The following is a 19,296-nucleotide window of genomic DNA, read 5'->3' on the forward strand; positions in this document are numbered from 1 at the left end:
CCAACTGCGCCCACTGGACTCATTACAGGTATTGTTACACTAGATATAGGACAAGAAAAATTGTTCTCACCAATACCTGGCTGCGTCCTAGGTTGACCAGCCGTCCGTGACGTATTAGTTATAGTCTCTACAGCCCCTTCATTATTGAAGTGCTGCGTGCTGCTGCCCTCTAGTGGGGAGTCGTTATCTGTGTCATAGTCATTGTCTGGAATCTCTTCTGAGTCTTGTAGCTGTAGATTTATTGCCTGACTCACATCCTGAGCCGGCCGATGAAGTCTTTGTCTGGTTAAAGTACTTTTGCGCAGTTGTCTTTTTGGATTCCTACCACTCCTTGTGTAATGTGAACCCGGATCCGGAAAAGTTGTGTGTCCTAAGCCCATCCCCCCGTGTTGGTTTAGTTCCTGGGGTGAGGCCGTATGATGTCCTCTAGAATGATGCAAAGATTGTTGAGGAAGTTCTAAGGATTCATGGTGGGCTGTCGTCACGTCAGTTGTAGCTTGTGTGGCTGCTTCTCTGGCTGGCACCTCAGTAGAGCTGGACTTTCTCCTTGCACTTCTTGGTGTCTCTCTGGTTAGATGGTCTGGCTCTTTTCTCTGTCCCTTGTTCTTCTGGTACTGTAGTTTCCTTCCTGGTTTGTAAGAAGGGCCGTGCTGCGCTTTGCTCTTTTCCTAGAAGTAACAGAAGGACTTATGATCCTATTGTGAGTCCTATTGGCCATTTCAGAAGTTAGTCTCTCAGGAGGTCTTGATCTTCTTAGAGTTTGATGTTCAGAAAGTTCAGAAGGGACAGATGCTGTATCCCGGGCACTCTTCAGCAATTCGTCTAGCTGGGCCTGAATCCATTCGGGCCTACACGTCAAAGCCGCACCCTGAACAGTCTTCAGCAAGGCATCCATACTGCTGGTTCAGTCTTTGAGTCCAGGACAAAGGAATGACACCTTAACATGGGACCTATTTCTTATATGGCCCCTGCCCCCCGTCTCTCCTCCTGCTCGCTGACCACCACCACATTCCTTAGGTAAAAACCCCATCCCTTACTCCTTAACCCTTTCCTGGATCTATCACTGCCTCAGTCATGTACGTTACGGCTATCTGCCTTCACTCTGCTGAGTAAACATAGTGGCATCCTAAAAGTGCCTGTTGGACTTCCATTAGTGTCCCACTGGTGCAAACCTATGTGCAGCACCACTGCATTGCACACTCAAACTCATTGTTACTAAGCCATTATACTAGCAAACACTGAGGAAACTTAGTGGCTTCCTAAAAGTGGCTGTTGGACTTCCATTAGTGTCCCACTGGTGCAAACCTATGTGCAGCACCTCTGCATTGCACACTCAAACTCATTGTCACTAAGCCATTATACTAGCAAACACTGAGTAAACTTAGTGGCATCCTAAAAGTGGCTGTTGGACTTCCATTAGTGTCCCACTGGTGCAAACCTATGTGCAGCACCTCTGCATTGCACACTCAAACTCATTGTTACTAAGCCATTATACTAGCAAACACTGAGTAAACTTAGTGGCATCCTAAAAGTGGCTGTTGGACTTCCATTAGTGTCCCACTGGTGCAAAGCTATTTGCAGCACCACTGCATTGCACACTCAAACTCATTGTTACTAAGCCATTATACTAGCAAACAATGAGTAAACTTAGTGGCATCCTAAAATTGGCTGTTGGACTTCCATTAGTGTCCCACTGGTGCAAACCTATGTGCAGCACCTCTGCATTGCACACTTAAACTCATTGTTACTAAGCCATTATACTAGCAAACACTGAGTAAACTTAGTGGCATCCTAAAAGTGGCTGTTGGACTTCCATTAGTGTCCCACTGGTGCAAACCTATTTGCAGCACCACTGCATTGCACACTCAAACTCATTGTTACTAAGCCTTTATACTAGCAAACCCTGATTAAACTTAGTGGCATCCTAAAAGTGGCTGTTGAACTTCCATTAGTGTCCCACTGGTGCAAACCTATGTGCAGCACCTCTGCATTGCACACTCAAACTCTTTGTTACTAAGCCATTATACTAGCAAACACTGAGTAAAATTAGTGGCATCCTAAAAGTGGCTGTTGGACTTCCATTAGTGTCCCACTGGTGCAAAGCTATTTGCAGCACCACTGCATTGCACACTCAAACTCATTGTTACTAAGCCATTATACTAGCAATCACTGAGGAAACTTAGTGGCATCCTAAAAGTGGCTGTTGGACTTCCATTAGGTTCCCACTGGTGCAAACCTATGTGCAGCACCTCTGCATTGCACACTCAAACTCATTGTTACTAAGCCATTATACTAGCAAACACTGAGTAAACTTAGTGGCATCCTAAAAGTGGCTGTTAGACTTCCATTAGTGTCCCACTGGTGCAAACCTATGTGCAGCACCTCTGCATTGCACACTCAAACTCATTGTTACTAAGCCATTATACTATCAAACACTGAGGAAACTTAGTGGCATCCTAAAAGTGGCTGTTGGACTTTCATTAGTGTCCCACTGGTGCAAACCTATGTGCAGCACCTCTGCATTGCACACTGAAACTCATGGTTACTAAGCCATTATACTAGCAAACACTGAGTAAACTTAGTGGCATCCTAAAAGTGGCTGTTGGACTTCCATTAGTGTCCCACTGGTGCAAACCTATGTGCAGCACCTCTGCATTGCACACTCAAACTCATTGTTACTAAGCCATTATACTAGCAAACACTGAGTAAACTTAGTGGCATCCTAAAAGTGGCTGTTGGACTTCCATTAGTGTCCCACTGGTGCAAAGCTATTTGCAGCACCACTGCATTGCACACTCAAACTCATTGTTACTAAGCCATTATACTAGCAAACACTGAGTAACATTAGTGGCATCCTAAAAGTGGCTGTTGGACTTCCATTAGTGTCCCACTGGTGCAAACCTATGTGCAGCACATCTGCATTGCACACTCAAACTCATTGTTACTAAGCCATTATACTAGCAAACACTGGGTAAACTTAGTGGCATCCTAAAAGTGGCTGTTGGACTTCCATTAGTGTCCCACTGGTGCAAACCTATGTGCAGCACCACTGCATTGCACACTCAAACTCATTGTTACTAAGCCATTATACTAGCAAACACTGAGTAAACTTAGTGGCATCCTAAAAGTGGCTGTTGGACTTCCATTAGTGTCCCACTGGTGCAAACCTATGTGCAGCACCTCTGCATTGCACACTCAAACTCATTGTTACTAAGCCATTATACTATCAAACACTGAGTAAACTTAGTGGCATCCTAAAAGTGGCTGCTGGACTTCCATTAGTGTCCCACTGGTGCAAACCTATGTGTAGCACCTCTGCATTGCACACTCAAACTCATTGTTACTAAGCCATTATACTAGCAAACACTGAGTAAACTTAGTGGCATCCTAAAAGTGGCTGTTGGACTTCCATTAGTGTTCCACTGGTGCAAAGCTATTTGCAGCACCACTGCATTGCACACTCAAACTCATTGTTACTAAGCCATTATACTAGCAAACACTGAGTAAACTTAGTGGCATCCTAAAAGTGGCTGTTGGACTTCCATTAGTGTCCCACTGGTGAATACCTATGTGCAGCACATCTGCATTGCACACTCAAACTCATTGTTACTAAGCCATTATACTAGCAAACACTGAGGAAACTTAGTGGCTTCCTAAAAGTGGCTGTTGGACTTCCATTAGTGTCCCACTGGTGCAAACCTATGTGCAGCACCTCTGCATTGCACACTCAAACTCATTGTTACTAAGCCATTATACTAGCAAACACTGAGTAAACTTAGTGGCATCCTAAAAGTGGCTGTTGGACTTCCATTAGTGTCCCACTGGTGCAAACCTATGTGCAGCACCTCTGCATTGCACACTCAAACTCATTGTTACTAAGCCATTATACTAGCAAACACTGAGTAAACTTAGTGGCATCCTAAAAGTGGATGTTGGACTTCCATTAGTGTCCCACTGGTGCAAAGCTATTTGCAGCACCACTGCATTGCACACTCAAACTCATTGTTACTAAGCCATTATACTAGCAAACAATGAGTAAACTTAATGGCATCCTAAAATTGGCTGTTGGACTTCCATTAGTGTCCCACTGGTGCAAACCTATGTGCAGCACCTCTGCATTGCACACTCAAACTCATTGTTACTAAGCCATTATACTAGCAAACACTGAGTAAACTTAGTGGCATCCTAAAAGTGGCTGTTGGACTTCCATTAGTGTCCCACTGGTGAATACCTATGTGCAGCACATCTGCATTGCACACTCAAACTCATTGTTACTAAGCCTTTATACTAGCAAACCCTGATTAAACTTAGTGGCATCCTAAAAGTGGCTGTTGAACTTCCATTAGTGTCCCACTGGTGCAAACCTATGTGCAGCACCTCTGCATTGCACACTCAAACTCATTGTTACTAAGCCTTTATACTAGCAAACCCTGATTAAACTTAGTGGCATCCTAAAAGTGGCTGTTGAACTTCCATTAGTGTCCCACTGGTGCAAACCTATGTGCAGCACCTCTGCATTGCACACTCAAACTCATTGTTACTAAGCCATTATACTAGCAAACACTGAGTAAACTTAGTGGCATCCTAAAAGTGGCTGTTGGACTTCCATTAGTGTCCCACTGGTGCAAAGCTATTTGCAGCACCACTGCATTGCACACTCAAACTCATTGTTACTAAGCCATTATACTAGCAATCACTGAGGAAACTTAGTGGCATCCTAAAAGTGGCTGTTGGACTTCCATTAGGTTCCCACTGGTGCAAACCTATGTGCAGCACCTCTGCATTGCACACTCAAACTCATTGTTACTAAGCCATTATACTAGCAAACACTGAGTAAACTTAGTGGCATCCTAAAAGTGGCTGTTAGACTTCCATTAGTGTCCCACTGGTGCAAACCTATGTGCAGCACCTCTGCATTGCACACTCAAACTCATTGTTACTAAGCCATTATACTATCAAACACTGAGGAAACTTAGTGGCATCCTAAAAGTGGCTGTTGGACTTCCATTAGTGTCCCACTGGTGCAAACCTATGTGCAGCACCTCTGCATTGCACACTGAAACTCATGGTTACTAAGCCATTATACTAGCAAACACTGAGTAAACTTAGTGGCATCCTAAAAGTGGCTGTTGGACTTCCATTAGTGTCCCACTGGTGCAAACCTATTTGCAGCACCTCTGCATTGCACACTCAAACTCATTGTTACTAAGCCATTATACTAGCAAACACTGAGTAAACTTAGTGGCATCCTAAAAGTGGCTGTTGGACTTCCATTAGTGTCCCACTGGTGCAAAGCTATTAGCAGCACCACTGCATTGCACACTCAAACTCATTGTTACTAAGCCATTATACTAGCAAACACTGAGTAACATTAGTGGCATCCTAAAAGTGGCTGTTGGACTTCCATTAGTGTCCCACTGGTGCAAACCTATGTGCAGCACATCTGCATTGCACACTCAAACTCAATGTTACTAAGCCATTATACTAGCAAACACTGGGTAAACTTAGTGGCATCCTAAAAGTGGCTGTTGGACATCCATTAGTGTCCCACTGGTGCAAAGCTATTTGCAGCACCACTGCATTGCACACTCAAACTCATTGTTACTAAGCCATTATACTAGTAAACACTGAGTAAACTTAGTGGCATCCTAAAAGTGGCTGTTGGACTTCCACTAGTGTCCCACTGGTGCAAACCTATGTGCAGCACCTCTGTATTGCACACTCAAACTCATTGTTAATAAGCCATTATACTAGCAAACACTGAGTAAACTTAGTGGCATCCTAAAAGTGGCTGTTGGACTTCCATTAGTGTCCAATTGGTGCAAACCTATGTGCAGCACCTCTGCATTGCACACTCAAACTCATTGTTACTAAGTCATTATACTAGCAAACACTGAGTAAACTTAGTGGCATCCTAAAAGTGGCTGTTGGACTTCCATTAGTGTTCCAGTGGTGCAAAGCTATTTGCAGCACCACTGCATTGCACACTCAAACTCATTGTTACTAAGCCATTATACTAGCAAACACTGAGTAAACTTAGTGGCATCCTAAAAGTGGCTGTTGGACTTCCATTAGTGTCCCACTCGTGCAAACCTATGTGCAGCACCTCTGCATTGCACACTCAAACTCATTGTTACTAAGCCATTATACTAGCAAACACTGAGTAAACTTAGTGGCATTCTAAAAGTGGCTGTTGGACTTCCATTAGTGTCCCACTGGTGCAAACCTATGTGCAGCACCTCTGCATTGCACACTCAAACTCATTGTTACTAAGCCATTATACTAGCAAACACTGAGTAAACTTAGTGGCATCCGAAAAGTGGCTGTTGGAATTCCATTAGTGTCCCACTGGTGCAAAGCTATTTGCAGCACCACTGCATTGCACACTCAAACTCATTGTTACTAAGCCATTATACTAGCAAACACTGAGTAAACTTAGTGGCATCCTAAAAGTGGCTGTTGGACTTCCATTAGTGTCCCACTGGTGCAAACCTATGTGCAGCACCTCTGCATTGCACACTCAAACTCATTGTTACTAAGCCATTATACTAGCAAACACTGAGTAAACTTAGTGGCATCCTAAAAGTGGCTGTTGGCCTTCCATTAGTGTCCCACTGGTGCAAAGTTATTTGCAGCACAACTGCATTGCACACTCAAACTCATTGTTACTAAGCCATTATACTAGTAAACACTGAGTAAACTTAGTGGCATCCTAAAAGTGGCTGTTGGACTTCCATTAGTGTCCCACTGGTGCAAACCTATGTGCAGCACCTCTGCATTGCACACTCAAACTCATTGTTACTAAGCCATTATACTAGTAAACACTGAGTAAACCTAGTGGCATCCTAAAAGTGGCTGTTGGACTTCCATTAGTGTCCCACTGGTGCAAACCTATGTGCAGCACCTCTGCATTGCACATTAAAACTCATTGTTACTAAGCCATTATACTAGAAAACACTGAGTAAACTTAGTGGCATCCTAAAATTGGCTGTTGGACTTCCATTAGTGTCCCACTGGTGCAAACCTATGTGCAGCACCTCTGCATTTCACACTCAAACTCATTGTTACTAAGCCATTATACTAGCAAACACTGAGTAAACTTAGTGGCATCCTAAAAGTGGCTGTTGGACTTCCATTAGTGTCCCACTCGTGCAAACCTATGTGCAGCACCTCTGCATTGCACACTCAAACTCATTGTTACTAAGCCATTATACTAGCAAACACTGAGTAAACTTAGTGGCATTCTAAAAGTGGCTGTTGGACTTCCATTAGTGTCCCACTGGTGCAAAGTTATTTGCAGCACAACTGCATTGCACACTCAAACTCATTGTTACTAAGCCATTATACTAGTAAACACTGATTAAACTTAGTGGCATCCTAAAAGTGGCTGTTGGACTTCCATTAGTGTCCCACTGGTGCAAACCTATGTGCAGCACCTCTGCATTGCACACTCAAACTCATTGTTACTAAGCCATTATACTAGTAAACACTGAGTAAACCTAGTGGCATCCTAAAAGTGGCTGTTGGACTTCCATTAGTGTCCCACTGGTGCAAACCTATGTGCAGCACCTCTGCATTGCACATTAAAACTCATTGTTACTAAGCCATTATACTAGAAAACACTGAGTAAACTTAGTGGCATCCTAAAATTGGCTGTTGGACTTCCATTAGTGTCCCACTGTTGCAAACCTATGTGCAGCACCTCTGCATTTCACACTCAAACTCATTGTTACTAAGCCATTATACTAGCAAACACTGAGTAAACTTAGTGGCATCCTAAAAGTGGCTGTTGGACTTCCATTAGTGTCCCACTCGTGCAAACCTATGTGCAGCACCTCTGCATTGCACACTCAAACTCATTGTTACTAAGCCATTATACTAGCAAACACTGAGTAAACTTAGTGGCATTCTAAAAGTGGCTGTTGGACTTCCATTAGTGTCCCACTGGTGCAAACCTATGTACATCAACTCTGCATTGCACACTCAAACTCATTGTTACTAAGCCATTATACTAGCAAACACTGAGTAAACTTAGTGGCATCCTAAAAGTGGCTGTTGGACTTCCATTAGTGTCCCATTGGTGCAAACCTATGTGCAGCACCTCTGCATTGCACACTCAAACTCATTGTTACTAAGCCATTATACTAGCAAACACTGAGTAAACTTAGTGGCATCCTAAAAGTGGCTGTTGGACTTCCATTAGTGTCCCACTGGTGCAAACCTATGTGCAGCACCTCTGCATTGCACACTCAAACTCATTGTTACTAAGCCATTATACTAGCAAACACTGAGTAAACTTAGTGGCATCCTAAAAGTGGCTGTTGGACTTCCATTAGTGTCCCACTGGTCCAAACCTATGTGCAGCACCTCTGCATTGCACACTCAAACTCATTGTTACTAAGCCATTATACTAGCAAACACTGAGTAAACTTAGTGGCATCCTAAAAGTGGCTGTTGGACTTCCATTAGTGTCCCACTGGTGCAAACCTATGTGCAGCACCTCTGCATTGCACACTCAAACTCATTGTTATTAAGCCATTATACTAGCAAACACTGAGTAAACTTAGTGGCATCCTAAAAGTGGCTGTTGGACTTCCATTAGTGTCCCACTGGTGCAAACCTATGTGCAGCACCTCTGCATTGCACACTCAAACTCATTGTTACTAAGCCATTATACTAGCAAACACTGAGTAAACTTAGTGGCATCCTAAAAGTGGCTGTTGGACTTCAATTAGTGTCCCACTCGTGCAAACATATGTGCAGCACCTCTGCATTGCACACTCAAACTCATTGTTACTAAGCCATTATACTAGCAAACACTGAGTAAACTTAGTGGCATTCTAAAAGTGGCTGTTGGACTTCCATTAGTGTCCCACTGGTGCAAACCTAAGTACAGCAACTCTGCATTGCACACTCAAACTCATTGTTACTAAGCCATTATACTAGCAAACACTGAGTAAACTTAGTGGCATCCTAAAAGTGGCTGTTGGACTTCCATTAGTGTCCCACTGGTGCAAAGCTATTTGCAGCACCACTGCATTGCACACTCAAACTCATTGTTATTAAGCCATTATACTAGCAAACACTGAGGAAACTTAGTGGCATCCTAAAAGTGGCTGTTGGACTTCCATTAGTGTCCCACTCGTGCAAACCTATGTGCAGCACCTCTGCATTGCACACTCAAACTCATTGTTACTAAGCCATTATACTAGCAAACACTGAGTAAACTTAGTGGCATTCTAAAAGTGGCTGTTGGACTTCCATTAGTGTCCCACTGGTGCAAACCTATGTACATCAACTCTGCATTGCACACTCAAACTCATTGTTACTAAGCCATTATACTAGCAAACACTGAGTAAACTTAGTGGCATCCTAAAAGTGGCTGTTGGACTTCCATTAGTGTCCCATTGGTGCAAACCTATGTGCAGCACCTCTGCATTGCACACTCAAACTCATTGTTACTAAGCCATTATACTAGCAAACACTGAGTAAACTTAGTGGCATCCTAAAAGTGGCTGTTGGACTTCCATTAGTGTCCCACTGGTGCAAACCTATGTGCAGCACCTCTGCATTGCACACTCAAACTCATTGTTACTAAGCCATTATACTAGCAAACACTGAGTAAACTTAGTGGCATCCTAAAAGTGGCTGTTGGACTTCCATTAGTGTCCCACTGGTCCAAACCTATGTGCAGCACCTCTGCATTGCACACTCAAACTCATTGTTACTAAGCCATTATACTAGCAAACACTGAGTAAACTTAGTGGCATCCTAAAAGTGGCTGTTGGACTTCCATTAGTGTCCCACTGGTGCAAACCTATGTGCAGCACCTCTGCATTGCACACTCAAACTCATTGGTATTAAGCCATTATACTAGCAAACACTGAGTAAACTTAGTGGCATCCTAAAAGTGGCTGTTGGACTTCCATTAGTGTCCCACTGGTGCAAACCTATGTGCAGCACCTCTGCATTGCACACTCAAACTCATTGTTACTAAGCCATTATACTAGCAAACACTGAGTAAACTTAGTGGCATCCTAAAAGTGGCTGTTGGACTTCCATTAGTGTCCCACTCGTGCAAACATATGTGCAGCACCTCTGCATTGCACACTCAAACTCATTGTTACTAAGCCATTATACTAGCAAACACTGAGTAAACTTAGTGGCATTCTAAAAGTGGCTGTTGGACTTCCATTAGTGTCCCACTGGTGCAAACGTAAGTACAGCAACTCTGCATTGCACACTCAAACTCATTGTTACTAAGCCATTATACTAGCAAACACTGAGTAAACTTAGTGGCATCCTAAAAGTGGCTGTTGGACTTCCATTAGTGTCCCACTGGTGCAAAGCTATTTGCAGCACCACTGCATTGCACACTCAAACTCATTGTTATTAAGCCATTATACTAGCAAACACTGAGGAAACTTAGTGGCATCCTAAAAGTGGCTGTTGGACTTCCATTAGTGTCCCACTCGTGCAAACCTATGTGCAGCACCTCTGCATTGCACACTCAAACTCATTGTTACTAAGCCATTATACTAGCAAACACTGAGGAAACTTAGTGGCATCCTAAAAGTGGCTGTTGGACTTCCATTAGTGTCCCACTGGTGCAAACCTATGTACATCAACTCTGCATTGCACACTCAAACTCATTGTTACTAAGCAATTATACTATCAAACACTGAGGAAACTTAGTGGCATCCTAAAAGTGGCTGTTGGACTTCCTATAGGTTCCCACTGGTGCAAACCTATGTGCAGCACCTCTGCATTGCACACTCAAACTCATTGTTACTAAGCCATTATACTAGCAAACACTGAGGAAACTTAGTGGCATCCTAAAAGAGGCTGTTGGACTTCCATTAGTGTCCCACTGGTGCAAACCTATGTGCAGCACCTCTGCATTGCACACTCAAACTCATTGTTACTAAGCCATTATACTATCAAACACTGAGGAAACTTAGTGGCATCCTAAAAGTGGCTGTTGGACTTCCATTAGGTTCCCACTGGTGCAAACCTATGTGCAGCACCTCTGCATTGCACACTCAAACTCATTGTTACTAAGCCATTATACTAGCAAACACTGAGTAAACTTAGTGGCATCCTAAAAGTGGCTGTTGGACTTCCATTAGTGTCCCACTGGTGCAAACCTATGTGCAGCACCTCTGCATTGCACACTCAATCTCATTGTTACTAAGCCATTATACTAGCAAACACTGAGTAAACTTAGTGGCATCCTAAAAGTGGCTGTTGGACTTCCATTAGTGTCCCATTGGTGCAAACCTATGTGCAGCACCTCTGCATTGCACACTCAAACTCATTGTTACTAAGCCATTATACTAGCAAACACTGAGTAAACTTAGTGGCATCCTAAAAGTGGCTGTTGGACTTCCATTAGTGTCCCACTGGTGCAAACCTATGTGCAGCACCTCTGCATTGCACACTCAAACTCATTGTTACTAAGCCATTATACTAGCAAACACTGAGTAAACTTAGTGGCATCCTAAAAGTGGCTGTTGGACTTCCATTAGTGTCCCACTGGTCCAAACCTATGTGCAGCACCTCTGCATTGCACACTCAAACTCATTGTTACTAAGCCATTATACTAGCAAACACTGAGTAAACTTAGTGGCATCCTAAAAGTGGCTGTTGGACTTCCATTAGTGTCCCACTGGTGCAAACCTATGTGCAGCACCTCTGCATTGCACACTCAAACTCATTGTTACTAAGCCATTATACTAGCAAACACTGAGTAAACTTAGTGGCATCCTAAAAGTGGCTGTTGGACTTCCATTAGTGTCCCACTCGTGCAAACATATGTGCAGCACCTCTGCATTGCACACTCAAACTCATTGTTACTAAGCCATTATACTAGCAAACACTGAGTAAACTTAGTGGCATTCTAAAAGTGGCTGTTGGACTTCCATTAGTGTCCCACTGGTGCAAACGTAAGTACAGCAACTCTGCATTGCACACTCAAACTCATTGTTACTAAGCCATTATACTAGCAAACACTGAGTAAACTTAGTGGCATCCTAAAAGTGGCTGTTGGACTTCCATTAGTGTCCCACTGGTGCAAAGCTATTTGCAGCACCACTGCATTGCACACTCAAACTCATTGTTATTAAGCCATTATACTAGCAAACACTGAGGAAACTTAGTGGCATCCTAAAAGTGGCTGTTGGACTTCCATTAGTGTCCCACTCGTGCAAACCTATGTGCAGCACCTCTGCATTGCACACTCAAACTCATTGTTACTAAGCCATTATACTAGCAAACACTGAGGAAACTTAGTGGCATCCTAAAAGTGGCTGTTGGACTTCCATTAGTGTCCCACTGGTGCAAACCTATGTACATCAACTCTGCATTGCACACTCAAACTCATTGTTACTAAGCAATTATACTATCAAACACTGAGGAAACTTAGTGGCATCCTAAAAGTGGCTGTTGGACTTCCTATAGGTTCCCACTGGTGCAAACCTATGTGCAGCACCTCTGCATTGCACACTCAAACTCATTGTTACTAAGCCATTATACTAGCAAACACTGAGTAAACTTAGTGGCATCCTAAAAGAGGCTGTTGGACTTCCATTAGTGTCCCACTGGTGCAAACCTATGTGCAGCACCTCTGCATTGCACACTCAAACTCATTGTTACTAAGCCATTATACTATCAAACACTGAGGAAACTTAGTGGCATCCTAAAAGTGGCTGTTGGACTTCCATTAGTGTCCCACTGGTGCAAACCTATGTGCAGCACCTCTGCATTGCACACTCAAACTCATTGTTACTAAGCCATTATACTAGCAAACACTGAGTAAACTTAGTGGCATCCTAAAAGTGGCTGTTGGACTTCCATTAGTGTCCCACTGGTGCAAACCTATGTGCAGCACCTCTGCATTGCACACTCAATCTCATTGTTACTAAGCCATTATACTAGCAAACACTGAGTAAACTTAGTGGCATCCTAAAAGTGGCTGTTGGACTTCCATTAGTGTCCCACTGGTGCAAACCTATTTGCAGCACCTCTGCATTGCACACTCAAACTCATTGTTACTAAGCCATTATACTAGCAAACACTGAGTAAACTTAGTGGCATCCTAAAAGTGGCTGTTGGATTTCCATTAGTGTCCCACTGGTGCAAAGCTATTTGCAGCACCACTGCATTGCACACTCAAACTCATTGTTATTAAGCCATTATACTAGCAAACACTGAGGAAACTTAGTGGCATCCTAAAAGTGGCTGTTGGACTTCCATTAGTGTCCCACTCGTGCAAACCTATGTGCAGCACCTCTGCATTGCACACTCAAACTCATTGTTACTAAGCCATTATACTAGCAAACACTGAGTAAACTTAGTGGCATTCTAAAAGTGGCTGTTGGACTTCCATTAGTGTCCCACTGGTGCAAACCTATGTACATCAACTCTGCATTGCACACTCAAACTCATTGTTACTAAGCCATTATACTAGCAAACACTGAGTAAACTTAGTGGCATCCTAAAAGTGGCTGTTGGACTTCCATTAGTGTCCCATTGGTGCAAACCTATGTGCAGCACCTCTGCATTGCACACTCAAACTCATTGTTACTAAGCCATTATACTAGCAAACACTGAGTAAACTTAGTGGCATCCTAAAAGTGGCTGTTGGACTTCCATTAGTGTCCCACTGGTGCAAACCTATGTGCAGCACCTCTGCATTGCACACTCAAACTCATTGTTACTAAGCCATTATACTAGCAAACACTGAGTAAACTTAGTGGCATCCTAAAAGTGGCTGTTGGACTTCCATTAGTGTCCCACTGGTCCAAACCTATGTGCAGCACCTCTGCATTGCACACTCAAACTCATTGTTACTAAGCCATTATACTAGCAAACACTGAGTAAACTTAGTGGCATCCTAAAAGTGGCTGTTGGACTTCCATTAGTGTCCCACTGGTGCAAACCTATGTGCAGCACCTCTGCATTGCACACTCAAACTCATTGTTATTAAGCCATTATACTAGCAAACACTGAGTAAACTTAGTGGCATCCTAAAAGTGGCTGTTGGACTTCCATTAGTGTCCCACTGGTGCAAACCTATGTGCAGCACCTCTGCATTGCACACTCAAACTCATTGTTACTAAGCCATTATACTAGCAAACACTGAGTAAACTTAGTGGCATCCTAAAAGTGGCTGTTGGACTTCCATTAGTGTCCCACTCGTGCAAACATATGTGCAGCACCTCTGCATTGCACACTCAAACTCATTGTTACTAAGCCATTATACTAGCAAACACTGAGTAAACTTAGTGGCATTCTAAAAGTGGCTGTTGGACTTCCATTAGTGTCCCACTGGTGCAAACGTAAGTACAGCAACTCTGCATTGCACACTCAAACTCATTGTTACTAAGCCATTATACTAGCAAACACTGAGTAAACTTAGTGGCATCCTAAAAGTGGCTGTTGGACTTCCATTAGTGTCCCACTGGTGCAAAGCTATTTGCAGCACCACTGCATTGCACACTCAAACTCATTGTTATTAAGCCATTATACTAGCAAACACTGAGGAAACTTAGTGGCATCCTAAAAGTGGCTGTTGGACTTCCATTAGTGTCCCACTCGTGCAAACCTATGTGCAGCACCTCTGCATTGCACACTCAAACTCATTGTTACTAAGCCATTATACTAGCAAACACTGAGGAAACTTAGTGGCATCCTAAAAGTGGCTGTTGGACTTCCATTAGTGTCCCACTGGTGCAAACCTATGTACATCAACTCTGCATTGCACACTCAAACTCATTGTTACTAAGCAATTATACTATCAAACACTGAGGAAACTTAGTGGCATCCTAAAAGTGGCTGTTGGACTTCCTATAGGTTCCCACTGGTGCAAACCTATGTGCAGCACCTCTGCATTGCACACTCAAACTCATTGTTACTAAGCCAATTATACTAGCAAACACTGAGTAAACTTAGTGGCATCCTAAAAGAGGCTGTTGGACTTCCATTAGTGTCCCACTGGTGCAAACCTATGTGCAGCACCTCTGCATTGCACACTCAAACTCATTGTTACTAAGCCATTATACTATCAAACACTGAGGAAACTTAGTGGCATCCTAAAAGTGGCTGTTGGACTTCCATTAGGTTCCCACTGGTGCAAACCTATGTGCAGCACCTCTGCATTGCACACTCAAACTCATTGTTACTAAGCCATTATACTAGCAAACACTGAGTAAACTTAGTGGCATCCTAAAAGTGGCTGTTGGACTTCCATTAGTGTCCCACTGGTGCAAACCTATGTGCAGCACCTCTGCATTGCACACTCAATCTCATTGTTACTAAGCCATTATACTAGCAAACACTGAGTAAACTTAGTGGCATCCTAAAAGTGGCTGTTGGACTTCCATTAGTGTCCCACTGGTGCAAACCTATTTGCAGCACCTCTGCATTGCACACTCAAACTCATTGTTACTAAGCCATTATACTAGCAAACACTGAGTAAACTTAGTGGCATCCTAAAAGTGGCTGTTGGACTTCCATTAGTGTCCCACTGGTGCAAAGCTATTTGCAGCACCACTGCATTGCACACTCAAACTCATTGTTACTAAGCCATTATACTAGCAAACACTGAGTAAACTTAGTGGCATCCTAAAAGTGGCTGTTGGACTTCCATTAGTGTCCCACTGGTGCAAACCTATGTGCAGCACATCTGCATTGCACACTCAAACTCATTGTTACTAAGCCATTATACTAGCAAACACTGAGTAAACTTAGTGGCATCCTAAAAGTGGCTGTTGGACTTCCATTAGTGTCCCACTGGTGCAAAGCTATTTGCAGCACCACTGCATTGCACACTTAAACTCATTGTTACTAAGCCATTATACTAGTAAACACTGAGTAAACTTAGTGGCATCCTAAAAGTGGCTGTTGGACTTCCATTAGTGTCCCACTGGTACAAACCTATGTGCAGCACCTCTGCATTGCACACTCAAACTCATTGTTACTAAGCCATTATACTAGCAAACTGTTACGGGGGGCTGTCTGATAATAACTGAAAGGAGTATCAGACAGTCAGGGTCCACCGTGCAAAGACTTTGCTGCAGACTATGGCAGAGTGCAATACCTCTGTTAACTCACAGAAAAATATAATAAGTAAGTAAAGCAATTCCTCCCTTACTTGGAGGGTGTGTGGAATGATCTCTGTTAACAATCACAGAGACAAAGGCAATGTGTGCGAAATGGCACCTACCTAGGTCCGCTCTTCTAGTGGTGCAAAAGAGACGAACAGCAGCGTAAGCCGCACAAAGCTCCTACCTGCGTTCGCTCCACTAGTGTGCGAGGACACGAACCACTAGATATGGCACCTGCCTAGGTCCGCTCTTCTAGTGGTGCAAAAGAGACGAACAGCAGCGTAAGCCGCACAAAGCTCCTACCTCTGTTCGCTCCCCTAGTGTGCGAGGATACGAACAACTGCCAGACGCAGTATAAGGAACGTTACCCTAGCGGCAACGTCCACCTACGAGTAGAATCACAAGGCCCAGCCAGACCATGTGCCTCAGGCACCTGCCTATGTCCGCTCCCCTAAGAGGTAAGGATACGGACAGCAGCCGAAGCTGTAAGGTATAAGAACGCTACCCTGCCGGTAGCGCTCACCTAGCATAGACAGAGGAATGCCTAGAGGAACGCGCACAGAGCGTCTACTCATATGCATGAACCAAGAGGACTGAGCACCATGCGGCGTGTGTCAGGGTCTTATATAGACTCTGTGCCTCATCCAAGTTGGAGGACACCAGAGCCAATCCGCTGCCAGAACGACAGGAGTGACGTCATGCTGGCCTATCACCGAGCAAGACGTCACAAGCACATGACCAGCGACCAATCGGCATAGAAGGTGTCAGAGACATGTGACCTCGTGTCAGCGATGATGTCACCCGCACATGTGCAATGGCTCCAAGATTGGACTTAGTCTCCGGCGCTCGCACATGTGCAGTAGCAAGAAATCTGGACTTAGTCTCCAGCGCTCGCACATGTGCAGTAGCAAGAAATCTGGACTTAGTCTCCAGCGCTCGCACATGTGCAGTAGCAAGAAATCTGGACTTAGTCTCCAGCGCTCGCACATGTGCAGTAGCAAGAAATCTAGACATAGTCTCCAGTGCTCGCAGCAACCGTAACAGTACCTCCCCCTCAAGGACCCCCCTCCCGGCGACGCAGGTAATCGGCAACTAAGTCGGGAGCATGGACAGCCTCCTCAGGCTCCCAAGAGCGATGTTCCGGGCCATAGCCCTCCCAATCTATCAAGAAGAACCTGCGCCCTCTAACCATCTTAGAACCAACTATGGCTCGTACCTCATAGCTAGAGCGAGAGGAATCAGAGGCAGGAGAGTGCACTTCACGAGCGTGAGGTAAAATAGCCGGCTTTAGCAGTGAGACATGGAATTTGTCATGAATCCTAAGATGGACAGGTAACTTCAATTGATAGACTACAGGATTTACCTGTCGAAGAACCTCATAAGGACCCAGGAAGCGAGGAGCAAATTTGACAGAGCTCACTCTAAGTCTCACGTGTTTTGCAGAGAGCCACACAAAGTCCCCTGGAGAAAAGACAGGAGCCGGGCGACGAAACCGATCGGACACCGTCTTCATACGGTCCTTAGCTGCTTGGATCGACTCTTGAGTCCGATCCCAAACCTCTCTGGCATTAGTTGCCCAGTCGGCCACAAGAGGAGGAGGTGCAGCAGCGGGAAACGGTACTGGTACCCTAGGGTGTTGCCCATTATTGAGTACGAACGGTGTCTGCCCAGTGGCCTCAGCCAGCGAATTGTTAAGGGCAAATTCTGCCCAGGGTAGGAGGGAGGACCAGTTATCGTGGTTCTCAGCAACAAAGTGTCGAAGGTATATAATCATAGATTGATTGGTACGTTCAACCAAACCATTAGTCTCCGGATGGTATGCCGAAGAGAGATTCAACTCAATTTGCAGAAGGCTACAAAGATCTCGCCAGAAACGGGAAGTAAATTGCGGGCCTCTATCACAAATGATACGATCTGGCATCCCGTGAAGCCTAAAGACATGCTTGAGGAATAGTTTGGCTAGTACCCTGGAAGATGGGATTCTCGATAACGGTACGAGATGAACCATCCGGGAGAAATGGTCCGTAATGACCCACACAAATCTATGTCCCTGTGAACATGGAAGATCACCCACAAAGTCCATGCCTACCACCTCCCATGGTCTATCTGGCACTGGTAAAGGATGCAAGAGCCCAGCCGGTCTCTGCCGTAATGGACGGTTGCGAGCACACGAGTAGCAGGAACCGACATATCTCTTTACGTGGCTGGCTAAGTGTGGCCACCAATACCACCTCTCCAGTAACTCTCGTGTCCGCCTAATACCAAAATGCCCACCCACCTTTGAGGTGTGGGCCCATGACAGTATATCATTCTGTCGATCAGGCGGAACAAAGGTCTTGCCCGGTGGGATTTGGTCTAACGTCACAGGGGAGAGCGTATGAAAAACCCTGGAGGGAAGTATAAGACGAGGTTCGTCAATCTCTTCCTGGGTAGAAAGCATAGAGCGAGACAGGGCGTCTGCCTTGTTATTCTTACTCCCAGACAGATAGTTGATGGAGAAGTGAAAGCGGGAGAAAAACAAGGACCAGCGGGCTTGGCGAGGATTCAGACGCTGAGCGGTTTGTAAGTACGTCAGATTCTTATGGTCTGTATAGACCTGGAAAGGATGTTTCGCTCCTTCCAGCAAGTGACGCCACTCCTCCAAGGCTAATCTCAAGGCGAGCAGTTCCCTATCCCCAATGGTATAGTTTCTCTCTGCCGGTGAAAAGGTTTTAGCAAAGAAGAAACACGGCCTTTTTCTACCTGCACCGTTCTTTTGATACAAGACCGCACCAGCACCCACTGAAGAGGCATCAACCTCTAAGAGGAAGGGCTTATTCTCATCGGGTCTTTGAAGAACGGGAGCAGTTGAAAAGTGTCTTTTTACTGCCTCAAAAGCCTGAGATGTCTCAGTAGACCAGGCTTTGGGATTAGCACCTTTCTTAGTCAAGGCCACCAAAGGGGCCACCAAAGTAGAAAAATGGGGTATGAACTGCCTGTAATAATTTATGAATCCTAAGAAGCGTTGCACCGCCTTCAAGGAATGAGGTTCGGACCATTGAAGGACAGCAGAGAGCTTCACAGGATCCATAGCCAGACCCTCTTGTGAGATAATGTAACCCAAAAAAGGCAATGAGGACTGCTCGAATACACATTTCTCGAGTTTAGCAAACAATGAGTGCTCCCTTAAACGGGAAAGGACACGAACGAC

This window comes from Anomaloglossus baeobatrachus, chromosome 1, assembly GCF_048569485.1.
Source record: "Anomaloglossus baeobatrachus isolate aAnoBae1 chromosome 1, aAnoBae1.hap1, whole genome shotgun sequence".
NCBI lineage: Eukaryota > Metazoa > Chordata > Amphibia > Anura > Aromobatidae > Anomaloglossus > Anomaloglossus baeobatrachus.